We start from the raw sequence: 19,068 nt of genomic DNA on the forward strand, positions 1-19,068 counted from the left end.
CCAGGGATGGAGCAATCCCTGAATTCCTGTTCTTCCAGGGATGGAGCAATCCCTGAATTCCTGTCCTAGCAGGGAGGGAGCAATCCCTGAATTCCTGCCCTTCCAGGGATGGAGCAATCCCTGAATTCCTTCCCTTTCAGGGATGGAGCAATCCCTGAATTCCTGTCCTAGCAGGGATGGAGCAATCGCTGAATTCCTGTCCTGGCAGGGATGGATCAATCCCTGAATTCCTGTCCTGGCAGGGATGGAGCAATCCCTGAATTCCTGCCCTTCCAGGATGGAGCAATCCCTGAATTCCTGTTCTTCCAGGGATGGAGCAATCCCTGAATTCCTGTCCTAGCAGGGAGGGAGCAATCCCTGAATTCCTGCCCTTCCAGGGATGGAGCAATCCCTGAATTCCTGTCCTGGCAGGGAGGGAGCAATCCCTGAATTCCTTCCCTTTCAGGGATGGAGCAATCCCTGAATTCCTGTTCTTCCAGGGAGGGAGCAATCCCTGAATTCCTGCCCTTCCAGGGATGGAGCAATCCCTGAATTCCTGTCCTGGCAGGGAGGGAGCAATCCCTGAATTCCTGTCCTGGCAGGGATGGTGCAATCCCTGAATTCCTGTCCTTTCAGGGATGGAGCAATCCCTGAATCCCTGCCCTTTCAGGGAGGGAGCAATCCCTGAATTCCTGCCCTTCCAGGATGGAGTTATCCCTGAATTTCTGCCCGTCTCCCTGTGGATAGCCCAGGAACCGCCAGCCCCGGCAGTACAAAGGCACCTTCCAGAGAATTCCACAAGTTCTGGATTTATTCCCAACCTCCTCCATGGGAAATCTGGCAGCATTTGAGAGCAGGCCCAGCTCCGGCCCGTTCATTTCCCGGGATTCTCCCTGGATTTTCAGGGGCCTGCTCCCAGCCTGCAGCAATTCCAGAGCCCTGGGATGCAGCTCGGGGCGGCTCCTAAGGAATTGATGGAGCCTCGGCTCCAGGATTTCTCCGGCTCAGCTTTCCACGGGAAGCTCCCGGGGAGGGAATTCCCCCCCAGCAAGGGCCGGGAGCCGGGCGCGGATTCCCGCCTGGATTGATGGCAGATGTGATCCAGGCCCGGAGAGGGAACGCCAGATCCCGCTGGGATGGGGCTGCTGCAGCAGGGCCTTGGAATCCTGCCCTGCTGGGGTGACCCGAATTTATAAAGTAAATATATTTTTATGCTTGTATTTTTATATCCATGTGTTTAAAACTTATGTTTATAGTTTTGATAATTTTTCTTATTTTATATATTTAAATATTTGTATTTCTGTATCGATATATTTCAAATTTATATTTATATGCATTGGTAATTTTTCTTCTTATATTCTTATTTTTTATATTTAAATATTTGTATTTCTGTATCGATATATTTAAAATTTATACTTATATGCTTTGATAATTTTTCTTTATATATTCTTATTTTATATATTTAAATATTTATACTTCTGTATCTATATATTTTTAATGTTATATTTATATGTTTTGATAATTTTCTTTATATATTCTTATTTATATATTTAATTTTATATATTTATATTTTATATATCCATATATTTCTAGATGGATATATTATCCATATGTTATCCATATTATCCATATTATCCATATATATCCATATTATCTATATGAATATATTTAAAATTTTATATTTATATATTTTTATAACCTTGTAATTTTTTTTTCTATATGTATATAATCAGGGATTTACGGAATGGGCCCTGGGGACACTGAGGGTGATGTCCCCACTTTGGGGACACCGAGGGTGATGTCCCCACTTTGGGACACCGAGGGTGATGTCCCCACTTTGGGACACCGAGGACGATGTCCCCACTTTGGGGACAATGAGGGTGATGTCCCCACTTTGGGACACCGAGGGTGATGTCTCCACTTTGGGACAATGAGGGTGATGTCCCCACTTTGGGGACACTGAGGGTGATGTCCCCACTTTGGGACACCGAGGGTGATGTCCCCACTTTGGGACACTGAGGACGATGTCCCCACTTTGGGACACCGAGGGTGATGTCCCCACTTTGGGACACCGAGGACGATGTCCCCACTTTGGGGACAATGAGGGTGATGTCCCCACTTTGGGACACCGAGGGTGATGTCTCCACTTTGGGACAATGAGGGTGATGTCCCCACTTTGGGGACACTGAGGGTGATGTCCCCACTTTGGGGACACCAAGGGTGACGTCTCCACTTTGGGGACACCGAGGGTGATGTCCCCACTTTGGGGACACCGAGGGTGATGTCCCCACTTTGGGACACCGAGGGTGATGTCCCCACTTTGGGGACACCGAAGATGATGTCCCCACTTTGGGGACACCGCCTGGGAACGGGGGAATGGTTTCCTCTGCCTCGCTATCCCGGGAAGCATCGCCGGGATTTTGGGAACGCCGGTGGGTGACTTTGGAAGAGCCGGGGCACACCAGAGCCACCCCACAGCGCCGGGGACACTCAGGAATTGGGGACAAAAAGCGGGATTCAGGGAATCGGGGAGATGATCCCTTCGCTCTCCCAGCAGGGTGAGGAGACTGGGAACTGAGGAATGCGGCAAAATGGGGGAGAAATTAATAATTATCCAAAGCTCATCACCGCTCATCAAACCATTCCCAACTCCATCCCAGGCTCCTTTCTTCTCCCTGCCTCCAATAAGTGCTTGAACATCCCTTTAAAAATTAAAGGAGGAGGGTTCTGGAAGAGATAAGGGATAATTGCCTGGCTTTGACTGCGGCATTGATGTGAAAATAGGATTGGAATTACTCACTCCGGTTGAAAGGTTAGTTGAAGGTTATTACAGGAAAATTGTTATTCATCCATTTTTTCTGTGCCGCTGGATAGCCCCAAAGATTAAATCCGGGGAGCGCATAATGACCCATCAGGGCGGACAATGGTGGGAATAATCTCCAGAGGCTCCCGAGAGCCTTTCCTGAATAATTCATGGCTCAGCAGCCCTCCCTCCCTCCCTCCCTCCCCGGCAGATTACACGGGAGTTTTCTTTGGGAAGAGATCATTTAAAGGAGCTTTAAAAACCACCGCGCTTTTGGACGGAAGTGGAATTACCGGCAGCATTCCCGAGGTTTGTTTGCGCCTTCATAAATCTCCTTTCCCGCTGACCTCCGTGCCATGGGAACAAAACGGCGCGGGATCAAGGGAGGCTTTGTTTGGGATGGAGCTGGAGGAGCTCCCGTGGGGCTTTTTCTGCTGCGGGCAGAGACAGATCGGAGCTGCTCGGTCACCTGGGGCAGAAATTCCTGCTCCCCTAAAATCCAGCAGGGATCGGTCCGTCTTCCCAGGAGGAGAATGGTGACGCTCCCCAAAATCGCCTCTGCTGATCCATCCGCGGCTCGGGAGAGCTCTGCGGCTCGGAGGATGCTCAGGCCAGCCCTGGATCCTGCTGGAAAAGCAGGAGCGAGGTTGGGATGTCACTTCCCGGCCTTCCCACTGCTCCCGTGGCTCCTCCGGCTCCCAAATCCTGGCCTGGCTCCGGCTGATCCTTTCACTTCCTCCCCTGGAAGCGCTGTTATGTTTTAAAAGCTGATTGTTCGTTAAAAAATCGCATGATTTCTGGAGGTTCCTGGATCCCTGGCATCGTTGGGATCCTGGAAAACAATTGAAGAAATATCCTGGATAATGATTGATATTTACTAAACACTTCATTGCTATCAGATCAAAATTAAATCCTAATTAAACCTTCTCTGGGCTTTTCCAGACAGGAGGATGAGGAAGGATGGCACTGCTGCTGCGGGATGAGCAGGGAATCCTCTGGATTGGGAATTTGCGGGGGTTATCTTGATTTTGGACAGGTTTATCTTGATTTTGGGCAGGTTTATCTTGATTTTGGACAGGTTTATCTTGATTTTGGATGGGTTCACTTGATTTAGGGCAGGTTCATCTTGAGCTGAAGGGCTCTGTGGCGCTGGAGTGGCTCCTCCAGGCCTATCCCATCCCGGAATTAATGAGGAAGGATTTTCCCGGGAGGAATGGAGCAGGTACAGAGCAGCTCCTCCCTCCCCTCCCAGGGAGAAGGGTTGTTAGAAATAATCCTGGAGTTTAAGGATGTGAGCGAGGACTTTTATGGATTTAGCAGGAAGCTCCAACATAATTTCCCACTAAAGCTTCTGTCAATAAATCATTTTTTAATTATAAGCTCCAATTATCAGCTAAGCTCGGTTTAATGATCTCTGGAGTGGTTCCTCCTTCCGAGGCCCGGGAAGGAACTTCTCCTCCTTCCTTTGGAGCTGCTGCTATTTTTTCCCAGCTCCTGGAAAATCTCCCCCCTCCAGTGCCCGTGTGTCCGATGGGATCCGAGTGAAATCCAAGCCTCTCCTAAATCAGGGGCTGTCCAGAGGCGCATCCAAAGGCACATCCACAGGCCCCGAGCCAGGGGCTGATTTAGGGCCGCTCCGGGATCGGGTCACGTTCCCTGGGGCAGCTCAGGAGCGCTCAGGTGCCCTGGGGGTTATTCCGGGATTCGGGACACGTGGCAGTGCCTGGGAATCCCCGGGAGAAGAGGCTGGAGGATTCCCAGCTCTCCGTGACTCCTTGGAATCCAGCAGATCCCGCATTTTGATTTTCTCTTCTCTGTGCTCCGGGATCCATCCCATTCTCCATGGGATCTGAGCTGGGAATGACAGCAGAGTTCGGGAGAAGAGTTAACAAGCTGGGAAAAGAAGGGATAAATGACTCGGGAATGCTCCAGCCCCGTTCATCTCCAGCAGCTCTCAATGTACCATAGATGATTCCTGGTGGGATGGAGCTGGGAATTGAGATTGGAACTGAGCTGGGAATTGAGCTGGGAACTGAGATTGGAACTGAGCTGGGAATTGAGCTGGGAACTGAGATTGGAACTGAGCTGGGAACTGAGCTGGGAACTGAGCTGGGAACTGAGCTGGGAACTGAGCTGGGAATTGAGCTGGGAACTGAGCTGGGAACTGAGCTGGGAACTGAGCTGGGAATTGAGCTGGGAACTGAGATTGGAACTGAGCTGGGAATTGAGCTGGGAACTGAGATTGGAACTGAGCTGGGAATTGAGCTGGGAACTGAGCTGGGAACTGAGCTGGGAATTGAGCTGGGAACTGAGATTGGAACTGAGCTGGGAACTGAGCTGGGAACTGAGCTGGGAATTGAGCTGGGAACTGAGCTGGGAACTGAGCTGGGAATTGAGCTGGGAACTGAGATTGGAACTGAGCTGGGAACTGAGCTGGGAACTGAGCTGGGAACTGAGATTGGAACTGAGCTGGGAATTGAGCTGGGAACTGAGCTGGGAATTGAGATTGGAACTGAGCTGGGAATTGAGCTGGGAACTGAGCTGGGAATTGAGCTGGGAATTGAGCTGGGAATTGAGCTGGGAACTGAGCTGGGAATTGAGCTGGGAATTGAGCTGGGAATTGAGCTGGGAATTGAGCTGGGAATTGAGCTGTGCTCTGTGGCTCCGCACCCACCCGTGCCTTGGGAAACTGGTCACGCCTGCCGAGCATCCCGGGATTTCCATTGGGAACGGTGCTTCTCCTCAGGCTGGAGAGAGATGCCAAGGCCTTGTCCCGGTGCTTCTTCTGCTCCTGGAGTGTCTCGGTGCATCCCACACGGATCCCGAGTGCACATCCCACACGGATCCCGAGTGCGCATCCCACACGGATCCTGAGTGCGCATCCCACACGGATCCTGAGTGCGCATCCCACACGGATCCCGAGTGCGCATCCCACACGGATCCTGAGTGTGCATCCCACACGGATCCCGAGTGCGCATCCCACACGTGCGCTCGTTCCAAGGGGTGCATCCGACACTCGTGTCCAGCACGTGCAGCCCTGGGAATCTGATCGGTGTTCCTGGAGTTTGCATCCAACGTGTGTCCAACTGCTCATCCACGGGGATCCAATGCAAGGTCCAGCACATGTATCCAAGGGAATTATCCAACATTTTCTTCCAATGGATGTATCCAATGTTTACTTTCAATGGATGTATCCAATGGATGTATCCAACATGTGCCTCCAATGGGTGTATCCGACATGTCTATCCAATGGGTGTATCCAACATTTGCTTCCAATGGATGTATCCAGTGTTTACTTCCAATGGATGTATCCAAGGGATGTATCCAACATGTGCATCCAATGGATGTATCCAACACATCCATCCAATGGATGTATCCAGCATGTCTATCCAATGGGTGTATCCAACATTTGCTTCCAATGGATGTATCCAGTGTTTACTTCCAATGGATGTATCCAAGGGATGTATCCAACATGTGCATCCAATGGATGTATCCAACACATCCATCCAATGGATGTATCCAGCATGTCTATCCAATGGGTGTATCCAACATTTGCTTCCAATGGATGTATCAAATGGATGTATCCAACATTTGCTTCCAATGGATGTATCCAATGTTTGCTTCCAATGGATGTATCCAAGGGATGTATCCAACACATCAATCCAATGGATGTATCCAACACGTCCATCCAATGGGTGTATCCAACATGTGTGTCCAACACGGTTATCCGTGCGCGTCCAACTTGTTGTATCCACGTTGTATCCGTGTTGTATCCAGCATGTCCATCACACGCATGGAACCAATGGATGCAACCAACTGATATGTCCAAAATGCGTGTGCAACACGTGCACCCAACACGTGCACCCAACACGTGCATCCCACCCACATTCCAGCGCAGAATCCAAGCCCTGAATCCCACCAGGATCGCGCCCCAGCGTGGGGTCTGGCAGCATTCCCCCCTCCTCATCCTCCTGCTGTTTCCAACTTGCCTCCCACTTTTCCGTGCCCGGATTTCCTCCCTGGCTATTCTGGAGGATTTCCCATCCTTCAGCAGGGTCACGCCGAGGGTAACGGCATTCCAGCCTTTCCAGGATGGATGGGGCTGTTGGAGCAGAGCTTCCCTGCCATTTATCCTCTGCAATTCCCTCCTCTGGATTCATCCCCCCGGCTCCCAGGCCGGGAGACAGCACGGATAGATTTTCTAAGATTTTTTTTTTTTTTCCATAAAAAAGTATTGGATGGCGGCATTGACAGAGCTCCGAGTGTAAAAGGACAAGGAAATATTTCCAAATGGTTTCTCTGGCAGCTGGGAATTCCAGCTCCTGTCGCTTATTGACCTCTAATTGTTTCCAGTAGGAGCGGGAGACAGGAAGATCAATAGGAATTGGAGAGAGCTAAAACCCTCCTGGTGCACTTGACTGTAGTTAGGAACCACTGGAATTCATCTTCCCGGGGTTTCCAGTGCTAATTGGAACATTGGGATTGCTCCACGTGCTGGATTCCGTGCAGAGCATGAATTCCTTCCCCAGTCCCGCTCCTCGCCTGGTCCCAGGGCTCGGAGCAGCCTCGTGGCTCTCCAGCCGCCCTTCCCCACTGCGATAGAAATCCAGGAGACCCAAATTTGGGTGGAATTCCAAAGGAGCAGGAGGATTCCGACAGCTGGAACTCCACAGGAAAGAAGGGATGGATCAGTTGAGTGAGGAGAGCGCTGGCACACCAGGATATGGGAAAGGATGCGGGAATAATGTCCTGGAGAGGCCGGGGGAGAGGCCGGGGGATGGAGCTGGATTTCCAGCTGGGAGCTGCTGAGTTCAGGAATGTTCTAGGTGATTTTGGTGTGGGGACCAGGTGGCCACCACTGAGCTGGTCCCATCCCAGCCACTGGTGATTTCCTGGGAATTGCGCTCCCCTGGGAGCTCCTCTGGCCAGCGGCGGTGCTGCAGGTGCCGGTGGCGCTCCCGGCTCCAGATGGAAGCTCCTGGCTTGTGATGGAAGCTCCTGATGGAAGCTCCCTGTTCCCAACAGAAGCTCTCTGTTCCTGATGGAACCTCCCAGCTCCAGATGGAAGCTCCTGGCTCCTCATGGAAGCTCTCTGTTCCCAATGGAAGCTCCCGGCTCCTAAAGGAAGACCCTATTCCCAATGGAAGCTCCCTGTTCCCAATGGAAGCTCCCGACTCCAGATGGAAGCTCCTGGCTCCAGATGGAAGCTCCCTGTTCCTAATGGAAGCCCCCAGTTCCCGATGGAAGCTCCCTGCTCCCAATGGAAGCTCCCAGCTCCCAATGGAAGCACCCGGTTCCCAGTGGAAGTTCCTGGCTCCCAATGGAATATCCCTGTTCCTAATGGAAGCTCCCTGCTCCCCATGGAAGCTCCCAGTTCCCAATGGAAGCTCCCAACTCGAGATGGAAGCTCCCGGCTCCCAATGGAAGCTCCCTGTTCCTAATGGAAGCTCCCTGCTCCTGATGGAAGCTCCCAGTTCCCAATGGAGCCTCCCTGCTCCCAATGGAAGCTCCCAGCTCCCAATGGGTGCTCCCGGCTCCCAATGGATGCTCCCTGCTCCCGATGGAAGATGGAAGCTCCCGGCTCCCGGCGCTGCTGTCACCGGGAATCACGGCCCAGCCCTAATCTGTCATTAGCGCATTCAGCACTAATTGCTGGCAGGGTGCCACGCGCCTATTTTCCCGTTTTAACAAAACATTTATGCATGGAAGATTTAATGCCAGGTATCAAGCATATCATTGTAAATTTACCACTAATTAAGCCTAATTAAAATAATTAAATGGCTGCCGAGTCACAATGTGAATGAAAATCACATTTCCTCTCGTGCGCTCGCCCCTCTCCCCGCCGGCCTCCCTCCGGCTTCCCAACACAAATATTTTCCCATTTGGATGTGGAAGGGAGGAGTTTCATCCCAACCATAACGCCGGGATTTGGGGAGAAGCTCCTCAATTCCAGGACCTCTGGAGATTTTCCTTTCTGGGGATGAAGGGCGGACAATCTGACAAATCTGTTCCTCGGAGCTTTTGCATATTCATCACTGCTCGGGTTTTTAATCAAAGCCTGGGCCATGAATAATGGATGGAGTTGGGATGGGGTGGGATGGGATCCAGGAGCTCCAGAGGATGCTCCGGGCACAGGCTCCAGGGAAAGCTCTGGCTGGAGATCCAGGAGCTCCAGGGAATGCTCTTGGAAGGGCCTCCAGGAGAAACAGGGACTCCGGGGGATGTTCTGGCTGGAGGCTCCAGGAAATCCAGGGGATGCTCTGGGCAGGGATTCCAGGAACTCCAGGGGTGGGAAGGAGACAGGGAAGGAGGGAGGGAGGGAGGGAAGGAGGAGCCACCGCCGGGCCGGTCCCCGTCCCCCGCTGTCCCTGTGTGGTCCCAGCCCGGGCTCACAATGGGCTCAAAGCCCTTTTTGTGCTCCAGCTGCGCTTTAGGCTCGGCTCATTCAAGGCCAGCCTGGCAGAGCTCCGATTAACCTTTGCTTTCCCAGGCACGGCCTCATTCTCCCTCGCGGCGGGGTCCCGGCACTCTCAGCCCGCCGGGAACGGCCGGGAAAGGGCTGAGAAGGGGCTGGGAATGGGAGTGTGGGAATGGGAAGTGTGGGAATGGGAAGTGTGGGAATGGGAAGTGTGGGAATGGGAAGTGTGGGAATGGGAAGTGTGGGAATGGGAAGTGTGGGATTTCCTCTCTGTGCCCGCTGGGATCACAGGAACTCCCAACCTGCTGCCTGTTCCTCGCCTTCCTCTCCGTGGGTCCCGAGCGGAGGGGACATTCCTGCTTTGTTATCCCAGGAATGAGCGTCATCCTCCCGCCATGGCGTCATCACCATCGGCTGGGACATCATTGTCATGATTGTCATCATCATCATCCTGCTGGGACATCAGTGCCATCATCGCCATCATCGCCATCATCGCCATCATTGCCATCATCATCCTGCTGGGACATCATTGTCATGATTGTCATCATCATCATCCTGCTGGGACATCAGTGCCATCATCGCCATCATCGCCATCATTGTCATCATCATCCTGCTGGGACATCATCGTCATGATTGTCATCATCACCATCCTCCTGTGACATCATTGCCATCATTGCCATCATTGTCATCACCATCCTGCTGGGACATCATCGTCATGATTGTCATCATCACCATCCTGCTGGGACATCAGTGCCATCATCGCCATCATCGTCATCATCCAATTGCTGTGACATCATTATAACCTGGCCATGACATGATCATCATCATTGTGCTGTGACACCATCATCACAACTGACATCATCATCCTGCTGAGACATCATGGTCATCATTGCCATCATCATCATCCTGCTGGGACATCATGGTCATCATTGCCATCATCATCATCCTGCTGGGACATCATCTTCTCACCATCACCCTCGTACTGTGGCACCACCCCCCACCATCGTCCCACCACGACATCATCCTTCCATGATGTAATTGTGACGTCATCGTCCACCATGATGTCGTTCTTCTGCCATGACATCATCCTCCACAATGACACCGTCTCTCTGCCATGGCATCATCCCACCACGTCATCTTAGTGCAATGACATCATCCTCCTGCCGTGATGTAACCTCCTCACCATGACATCATCCTCCTGTGACATCATCCTCCTGTGACATCATCATCCTGTGACATCATCCTCACCGTGACATCATCCTCCTGTGACGTCATACTCCTGTGATGTCATCCTTCTGTGACATCATCCTCCTGTGACATCATCCTCCTGTGACGTCATCCTCCCGTGACATCATCCTCCTGTGACGTCATCCTCCTGTGACATCATCCTCCTGTGACGTCATCATCCTGTGACGTCATCCTCCTGTGACATCATCCTCCTGTGATGTCATCCTCCTGTGACATCATCCTCATGTGATGTCATCCTCCTGTGATGTCATCCTCCTGTGACGTCATCCTTCTGTGACATCATCCTCCTGTGACATCATCCTCCTGTGATGTCATCCTCCTGTTACGTCATCCTCCTGTGACGTCATCCTTCTGTGACATCATCCTCCTGTGACATCATCTTCCTGTGACGTCATCCTCCTGCCATGACGTCCTCCTTGTTTTCCCACCCCCCATTTTCTGGGAATCCCATCCCTCCCCAGCGCAGGAGCCCCTGCCCAGCTGTGCCCAGCTGTGCCCCCTCTGTCCTCGTGCCCCCGTGCAGCTCCAGCTGCTCCCCCTGGATCAAACACCGGTTTTTCCATGGATTACCATTTTTTTTTCCCCTGGGAATTGACCCCTTTGGCATTCCCGGCTCCCTGGGCAAACGGAGCCGTTTGTCTCCGTGTTTGCTCGTTCCATCCCAAATATTTGCCTGCCAAGCGAACGCCTCTCCCGGGATGCGCTATTAATGGGATAATTAGGCAGCCGCTAATGACAAGGATTCCTGGGAATTATGGCAGGATTTGTTTTGGCATTTGGAGGCTGGAGTGCTCCAATCTACCTGAGAGTTAATTAGTTCATTAGTGCTGGTGGAACACACCTGGAAATACAGGGCAGCCAAGGAACACTCTGGTTTATTTTCCAGGAGCCTGTGGAACGCGTTTTTCCATGGGATACTGGGGAAGAAAACAAAATCCTCTTCCTTCCAGATGCTGGGATCTTCAGGGAAGGCTCAAATCCCGGGGATTTGGGGTGTCCTGGTCCTTTTGGGGTTTCTCTGCTGTCGCTCTGGGGGTCTGGCTGAGAGCAGCGGGAACGGCCGTGGATTTTCCGGATCTTTCCCAGTTATGTAACCCCTCCCCGGCTCCCGCCGAGCTCCGGGTGCCGCCGCTGGTGACAAACCCCGCGTGGGGCTGGCCCCACGCTGATTAATTAGGAAATTACATTTATATAACCCCTAATCCCCGGCTGGGCCTCGCCAGGGGCTCGGGAATTACATCCAGATTAGCCCCAAGCCCGAGAAAACCCCAGGCTGGAATTATTGCCCAGGCACAAATCAGCAAATTGGACCAATCTGGGGGAAAACGGCCAAAATTCAGTTTTTTTGGGGTTTTATCTCTCTTAATTCCCTCCTCCCGTGGGGCCTGCGAGGGGTGAGAGCTCCGTGCAGCCGGGGCTGATTCCGGCTGAACCTGGCCTTTGGTTTTCCCAACAAAATTGCTTTTATCCTTCCCAACATGTGTTCCCAAAGATTACAGGGCTGTAATCCCACACGGCTTAACCGGGGGAGGGGGGGCCTGGGGAGAGCTCCGGGAACGGCGCCGCCGGAATTGGGAATCCCGCTCATGGAAACAGAAAGAACCTTAAGGGATAAAGGATTGGGGAAGGAGGGATTGGAATACTTGGGGGGATTTGGGGGAGATCACAACAAATCATTTCAAAGTGTTTTGGTGGATTTGGTTTGGGGGTTTTTTCTGGGGGAGGGTTGATTGGAAAATAGGTCGTGGCTGCGGATTGATCCGGATCCGATCGTTATAAAGGACACGTCTTCCCCGTAATTACAGGGACACGTCCAGGAGGAAGCCTGGAGGCTTTGGGAATGCTCCACTAATGGACAAAGAGCCCGGCCGGGGCTCCCTGCTCCGAGGGGATTTGGGGATTGATCCATCCTGGAAGGCACGGGCAGCTGAGAACATCCTTGGGAAGGTCCATCAGGAGCGGATGAAATTCCTAATAGGTTTGGGATGGGCCAGAAGACAGGGAAAGGACTCGGATCCTGGGAATTCCCTCTGCTCCAGGGGTTTGGGGGGATCCGGCGGGGCTGGAGCTGCACCCTCCCCATCCTGTCCTGGTGATGGGATCTGGCAGGAGCAGGATTAACTCCAGCTTTGGGATTTGCTGGAGAGAGGAACTGCAGATCCTGCAGATCCTATTGTCTGGGATAATTCCCGCTGTCCCGGGGTAATTCCAGCTGTCCCAGGATAATTCCCGCTGTCCTGGAGTAATTCCCGCTGTCCCAGGATAATTCCCATTGTCCCGGGGTAATTCCCGCTGTCCCGGGGTAATTCCAGCTGTCCCGGGGTAATTCCCGCTGTCCCGGGGTAATTCCCATTGTCCCGGGGTAATTCCCACTGTCCCAGGGTAATTCCCGCTGTCCCGCTCCCTCAGAGGATTGTGAGGATTAAATGAACTCACGAGACACAAATTCCAGCCCAGATCTGATTTTCCCCTGGGAATCGGGGTTAAAACTTCGGGAAGGAGAAACTCCCGTGGTCATTCCAGAGGGGGGAATTCCCAACAGCCCATCCCGAGCTGCTGGGAGCGATTTTGGGATCCCAAACCCCAACGGGATCAGCGAACCCTCCTTGGATTCCCTGATCCCACCAAAGCGCTCCCACGGAGACTGGGATGGATTTGGGGCTGGCTTTGCCCTGCCAGGACCCAAATCCTTTCCGATTTCCCATAAAATCTGCTGGAATCTGCCCATGGATGCAGGGACAGCTCCCACCACCCCAGCCTGGCCTTGCCAGGGATCCACAGGCCCGGCTGCCCTGGGAATTCCAGCCCGGCCCCTGCCCACCCTCCCAGGGAAAGATTCCTTCCCAGTATCCCAATATTCCCACCTCGGGAAGGTGGGAATAAACCCTGGGCCCACCATTCCCTTCCATCTCCAGGATTTTCTCCTCCAGCCCTGGAAAAATGTCATTTTTTGGCCCCGTGTTCTGCAGCGTTGGCGGAGCCTCCGAGCTGCGGTTTTTCCTCCCGTCAAGCAGAGTAAGGAGATGATCCCGCTGCAAATCTGATGGAAAAGATTCCTTTAAAGTCACTGATGGAGCTCAATAAATAACGAGCTCCGGGGCTGCTTCCCGGAGACAGCGGAGCAGCACAAACAAACATTTCCGCGGCTGCTGTTGAAAGGAGAAATAACCCCAAAACAGCAAAACCTCGGCGCGCCCTGGCTTGGGGGCAGACCCCAAATTAGGGGGGAGCTTTATCCCCCTGCTCCTGGGGTGGGAACAAGGAAATGGAATTTAGGGAGACCGGGGGTGTTTGTGGGAGGAGGAGGAGGGAGAGGAGGAGAAAAAGGAAGGGGAAGAGGATGAGGATGAGGATGAGGATGAGGATGAGGATGAGGAGGAAGAGGAAGAGAAAGAAGAGAAGGAAGAGTGACAAGGGCACAGAGGCCTCAGCAGAATTTGGATTCAGCAGAATTTGGATTCAGCAGGATTTCGGCTCAGGAGAATTTGGGCTCAGCAGGATTTGGGTTCAGCAGGATTTGGGTTCAGCAGAATTTGGATTCAGCAGGATTTGGGCTCAGCAGAATTTGGGCTCAGCAGGATTTGGGCTCAGCAGGATTTGGGCTCAGCAGGATTTGGGCTCAGCAGAATTTGGGCTCAGCAGGATTTGGGTTCAGCAGGATTTGGGCTCAGCAGAATTTGGATTCAGCAGGATTTGGGCTCAGCAGGATTTGGGCTCAGCAGGATTTGGGCTCAGGAGAATTTGGATTCAGCAGGATTTGGGTTCAGCAGGATTTGGGCTCAGCAGGATTTGGGCTCAGCAGGATTTGGGCTCAGGAGAATTTGGATTCAGCAGGATTTGGGCTCAGCAGGATTTGGGCTCAGCAGGATTTGGATTCAGCAGAATTTGGATTCAGCAGAATTTGGGCTCAGCAGGATTTGGGCTCAGCAGGATTTGGGCTCAGCAGGATTTGGGCTCAGCAGGATTTGGGCTCAGCAGGATTTGGGCTCAGCAGGATTTGGGCTCAGCAGGATTTGGGCTCAGCAGGATTTGGGCTCAGTAGGATTTGGGCTCAGCAGGATCCGGGCTCAGCAGGATTTGGGCTCAGTAGGATTTGGGCTCAGCAGGATTTGGGCTCAGCACAATTTGGATTCAGCAGGATTTGGGCTCAGCAGGATTTGGGCTCAGCAGGATTTGGGTTCAGCAGGATTTGGGTTCAGCAGGATTTGGGCTCAGCAGGATTTGGGCTCAGCAGGATTTGGGCTCAGCAGAATTTGGGTTCAGCAGGATTTGGGCTCAGCAGGATTTGGATTCAGCAGGATTTGGGCTCAGCAGGATTTGGGCTCAGCAGAATTTGGGCTCAGCAGGATTTGGGCTCAGCAGAATTTGGGTTCAGCAGAATTTGGGCTCAGCAGGATTTGGGCTCAGCAGGATTTGGGCTCAGCACAATTTGGGCTCAGCAGGATTTGGATTCAGCAGGATTTGGGTTCAGCAGGATTTGGGCTCAGCAGAATTTGGGCTCAGCAGGATTTGGGCTCAGGAGAATTTGGATTCAGCAGAATTTGGATTCAGCTGGATTTGGGCTCAGCAGAATTTGGGCTCAGCAGGATTTGGGCTCAGCAGAATTTGGGTTCAGCAGAATTTGGGCTCAGCAGGATTTGGGTTCAGCAGAATTTGGGTTCAGCAGGATTTGGGTTCAGCAGGATTTGGGTTCAGCAGGATTTGGATTCAGCAGGATTTGGGCTCAGCAGGATTTGGGCGCAGGCCCGGGACCACCCAGCTCGGGCTGCCCCCGATGATCGATCTCCTCCCTCCGTCCCTCCTGCGATGATCGATCTCCTCCCTCCCTCCCTCCTGCGATGATCGATCTCCTCCCTCCCTCCCTCCTGCGGGACGCGGGGCTTTGCGGAGCCTCTTCCCTTTGTTTCTGCAGCTCCATTGGAAGCCCCAGGGATTTATGGCCTCTCCAGTTTATTGTTGATCCAGATCTTGATCTGCCCCGGGCTTATAACTGACATTTAAATGACACCGCAAACAATGAATCAATATTTATGGATTAGCGCGCCAATACGAGTTGTCCCGGGATTCTGGCTCCCGGCAAACGGGACAATGAGGTCAAGGTCAAGGCTCTGTCTAACGAGGGGTGGGCGCAGACAGGAGCTGCCAGCGGTACTGACTTCCTAAGAGGAATTCATTTATGGCCGGCATTCGGCCCCGCTGAGCTCCCCCGCTTCCCATCCTGCGCTTTTCCCCAGGATAACCGGGAATCACTTCAAGCCCCGAGCCCGGAGTGATTCCCCCTGCCTGGAAAACCCGGGGGAAAACCCGGCGGAAACACCCGGCTCCTCACAGCCCGCTGCTTTTCCAGCAGGATTTTCCCAGGGGAAAGAGCCCGGGATGCTTGGAGGGGGAGCAGAGGCTGGGAAATTCATCCCGGCCTCGGGGAACCCAGAGGGGTCAGGAGCATCCTGCATCCCTTCAAAATCCCGGCTTGGATTTGGGATCATCCCTGCATCCCTTCAAAATCCCGGCTTGGATTTGGGATCATCCCTGCATCCCTTCAAAATCCCGGCTTGGATTTGGGATCATCCCTGCATCCCTTCAAAATCCCGGCTTGGATTTGGGATCATCCCTGCATTCCTTAAAAATCCTGGGTTGGATTTGGGATCATCCCTGCATCCCTTCAAAATCCCGGCTTGGATTTGGGATCATCCCTGCATCCCTTCAAAATCCCGGCTTGGATTTGGGATCATCCCTGCATTCCTTAAAAATCCTGGGTTGGATTTGGGATCATCCCTGCATCCCTTCAAAATCCCGGCTTGGATTTGGGGTCATCCCTGCATCCCTTCAAAATCCCGGGTTGGATTTGGGATCATCCCTGCATCCCTTCAAAATTCCCAGGTTGGATTTGGGATCATCCCTGCATCCCTTCAAAATTCCCAGGTTGGATTTGGGATCATCCCTGCATCCCTTCAAAATTCCCAGGTTGGATTTGGGATCATCCCTGCATCCCTTAAAAATCCTGACTTTCAGCTTCCAATGGCGTCTTGCTCCCTTTTCCTAACTGAAATCGGGAGTCAAGCTGCCAAAAAAAAAAAAAAAAAAAAAAAAAAAATTCATTAATTAATAATAATTATTTATTTTTTAGGGATTTTCCCGGCCCTGCTCCTGTCTAACTCCAGCAGCGGCCGCGTGGATGCGGCACTTGGGGGAGCGGCTGGAATCAAGGCTCTCGGGGGCTTTTCCCTGGAGGAAAAATTCCCGAATTCCCGATTGGAACATTCTTCCCATCGCCATTCCTGCTGCTCGCTGCCTGTCGCAATCCCCGGCAGATGCTCCCCAGTCCTGGAGAGCTGCACCCCGAGCGGGAAATGGGGGGAAAAGCAGGGATTTGGGGATTTTTTTATTTTGGCGCTGGTTTGGAAGCCGTGTTTATCCCTCGTTAAAAGCGAGCTGAAAACTTTCCGGGCTAAACGAGCCCCGTCCTCCTCCTCCTCCTCCTCCTCCTCCTCCTCCTCCTCCTCCTCCTCCTCCTCGCGTTTATTTACATTATAATCATCCCGAGCCCGCGAATTGTGTCAATTATTCTTTCCTCGGGGCGAGCCAAGGGTTCTTTGTTCCTCGCTGGTTTACAAAAGTGGAATATAGGTGAGGTTCGGGACCTCCTAATCCCCGATGTAATTCCCGCTCCCCGCAGCTCGGCCGGCCTCGCATCAGCCGCACAAAGTCGCCGCTCTCCATCAAAGAATTCCTTATCTGCCCGAGCCAGCCGACCAACAAACCCGCCCCAGTCTCGCCGCCCGCGCTGTTTATTTGCCCGGACCCCAGGAAATCCACCGGCCGCAGCCAAACAGGCGCTTTTCCCTGAGAACGGGCGCCGGGTGGGAATTTCCAGGAGCGCCAAGAGGGCCCGGGACCACAGCGAGCCTTTTGAAGCGCTTTTTATTATTTTTTTTTTTTTTTCCACGTTTTAGGAGCCCAAAACGAGGATGAAACTAAAACGACGCGAAGAAATAATCCCCCATTCAGCCCTGAAAGGATTATTCTAATTACTTTGATTATTAAAGATCAGACAGATTTTTTTTTTTTTCCCCCGGTCCTCCTCCTCCTCCTATTTTTTTTTTTTTTTTTTCCCCTGCCAGCAGAAAGTAAACCAAGAAATCCAAATCCTCGCTGGGAATTGAGGAACGCCTTAAGTAAACAGCGGGAACAAGCGGGCAGTGTGCGGAGCGGCGGCCGGGGGGCGGGGGTCGCGGCTCGCCCCTTTCAGATGCAAATTCGGGGGGCTCGGCTCCCCGTTCCCCCGCTCCCAGCGCGGCCGGGGGCGCAGATGGAGCCGCCGGACCCCCCTCGCTCCCCGGCCGGGCCGCGATTCCTTTAAGGAGTCTGTTTGTTTCTGCTGATGAGGGCTGTTAATTTGCGCAGCGGTCTCATTAGGCCTAAACCACCAATTAATTCCTTTTGTTCCCGTGAAACGGCTGATTCCCAAACATTTCGGCAGCCCGCAATGGATGGCTGCGAGCCGCAGCCGCGGCATCCTCCCCGCCGGAGCTGGCGGCGCTCCCGGAGCCGCGGCAGCCGGGCCAGAGCCCCAAAAAACCCGGCAGCGCTCCTGGATCTGCCCCGGTACCTCAGCATCCTCCCAAATCTACCCCTGTACCTCAGCATCCTCCCCAAATCTGCCCCGGTACCTCAGCATCCCCCCAAATCTGCTCTGGTACCTCAGCATCCTCCCCAAATCTGCCCCGGTACCTCAGCATCCTCCCCAAATCTGCCCCGGTACCTCAGCATCCCCCCAAATCTGTCCCGGTACCTCAGCATCCCCCCAAATCTGCCCCTGTACCTCAGCATCCTCCCCAAATCTGTCCCTGTACCTCAGCATCCCCCCAAATCTGCCCGGGTACCTCAGCATCCCCCCCAAATCTGCCCCTGTACCTCAGCATCCCCCCCAAATCTGTCCCTGTACCTCAGCATCCCCCCAAATCTGCCCCGGTACCTCAGCATCCCCCCAAATCTGCTCTGGTACCTCAGCATCCCCCCAAATCTACCCCTGTACCTCAGCATCCCCCCCAAATCTGCCCCGGTACATCAGCATCCCCCCCAAATCTGCCCCTGTACCTCAGCATCCCCCCCAAATCTGCCCCGGTACCTCAGCATCCCCCCCAAATCTGCTCCGGTACCTCAGCATCCCCCCCAAATCTGCTCCGGTACCTCAGCATCCCCCCAAATCTGCTCTGGTACCTCAGCATCCCCCCCAAATCTGCCCGGGTACCTCAGCATCCCCCCCAAATCTGCCCGGGTACCTCAGCATCCTCCCCAAATCTGCTCTGGTACCTCAGCATCCCCCCCAAATCTGCTCTGGTACCTCAGCATCCCCCCCAAATCTGCCCGGGTACACAGGCACACCCAGCCTTGGGGACACCCCAAAACCTGGGGACACCCCAAAACGCTGGGGACACCCACAGGGTGACTGACACAGGAACTCCCAGCCCTGGGGACACCCCAAAACCGGGGGACACCCCAAAACCGGGGGGCACCCAGGGGTGCCACGGGCATTCCCAGGCGGGGCGCAGCTCAGGAGGGTCCCGGGGGCTCCCCGGCTCTCCGAGGGTCGGGGGGTCCCTGTGCACCCCCAGATTTG

At 53.3% G+C, this 19,068-nt stretch overlaps 1 long non-coding RNA gene across 1 annotated transcript; it reads left to right on the forward strand.

The window, feature by feature from the left end:
• The first annotated feature begins 2,949 nt into the window (after positions 1-2,949).
• Positions 2,950-17,000, forward strand: LOC144246940 (uncharacterized). The gene is made up of 2 exons (XR_013340653.1): positions 2,950-3,091; positions 16,576-17,000. It is a non-coding gene; the product is annotated as an uncharacterized LOC144246940 (long non-coding RNA).
• Positions 17,001-19,068: the final 2,068 nt, after the last annotated feature.

This window comes from Lonchura striata, chromosome 11, assembly GCF_046129695.1.
Source record: "Lonchura striata isolate bLonStr1 chromosome 11, bLonStr1.mat, whole genome shotgun sequence".
NCBI lineage: Eukaryota > Metazoa > Chordata > Aves > Passeriformes > Estrildidae > Lonchura > Lonchura striata.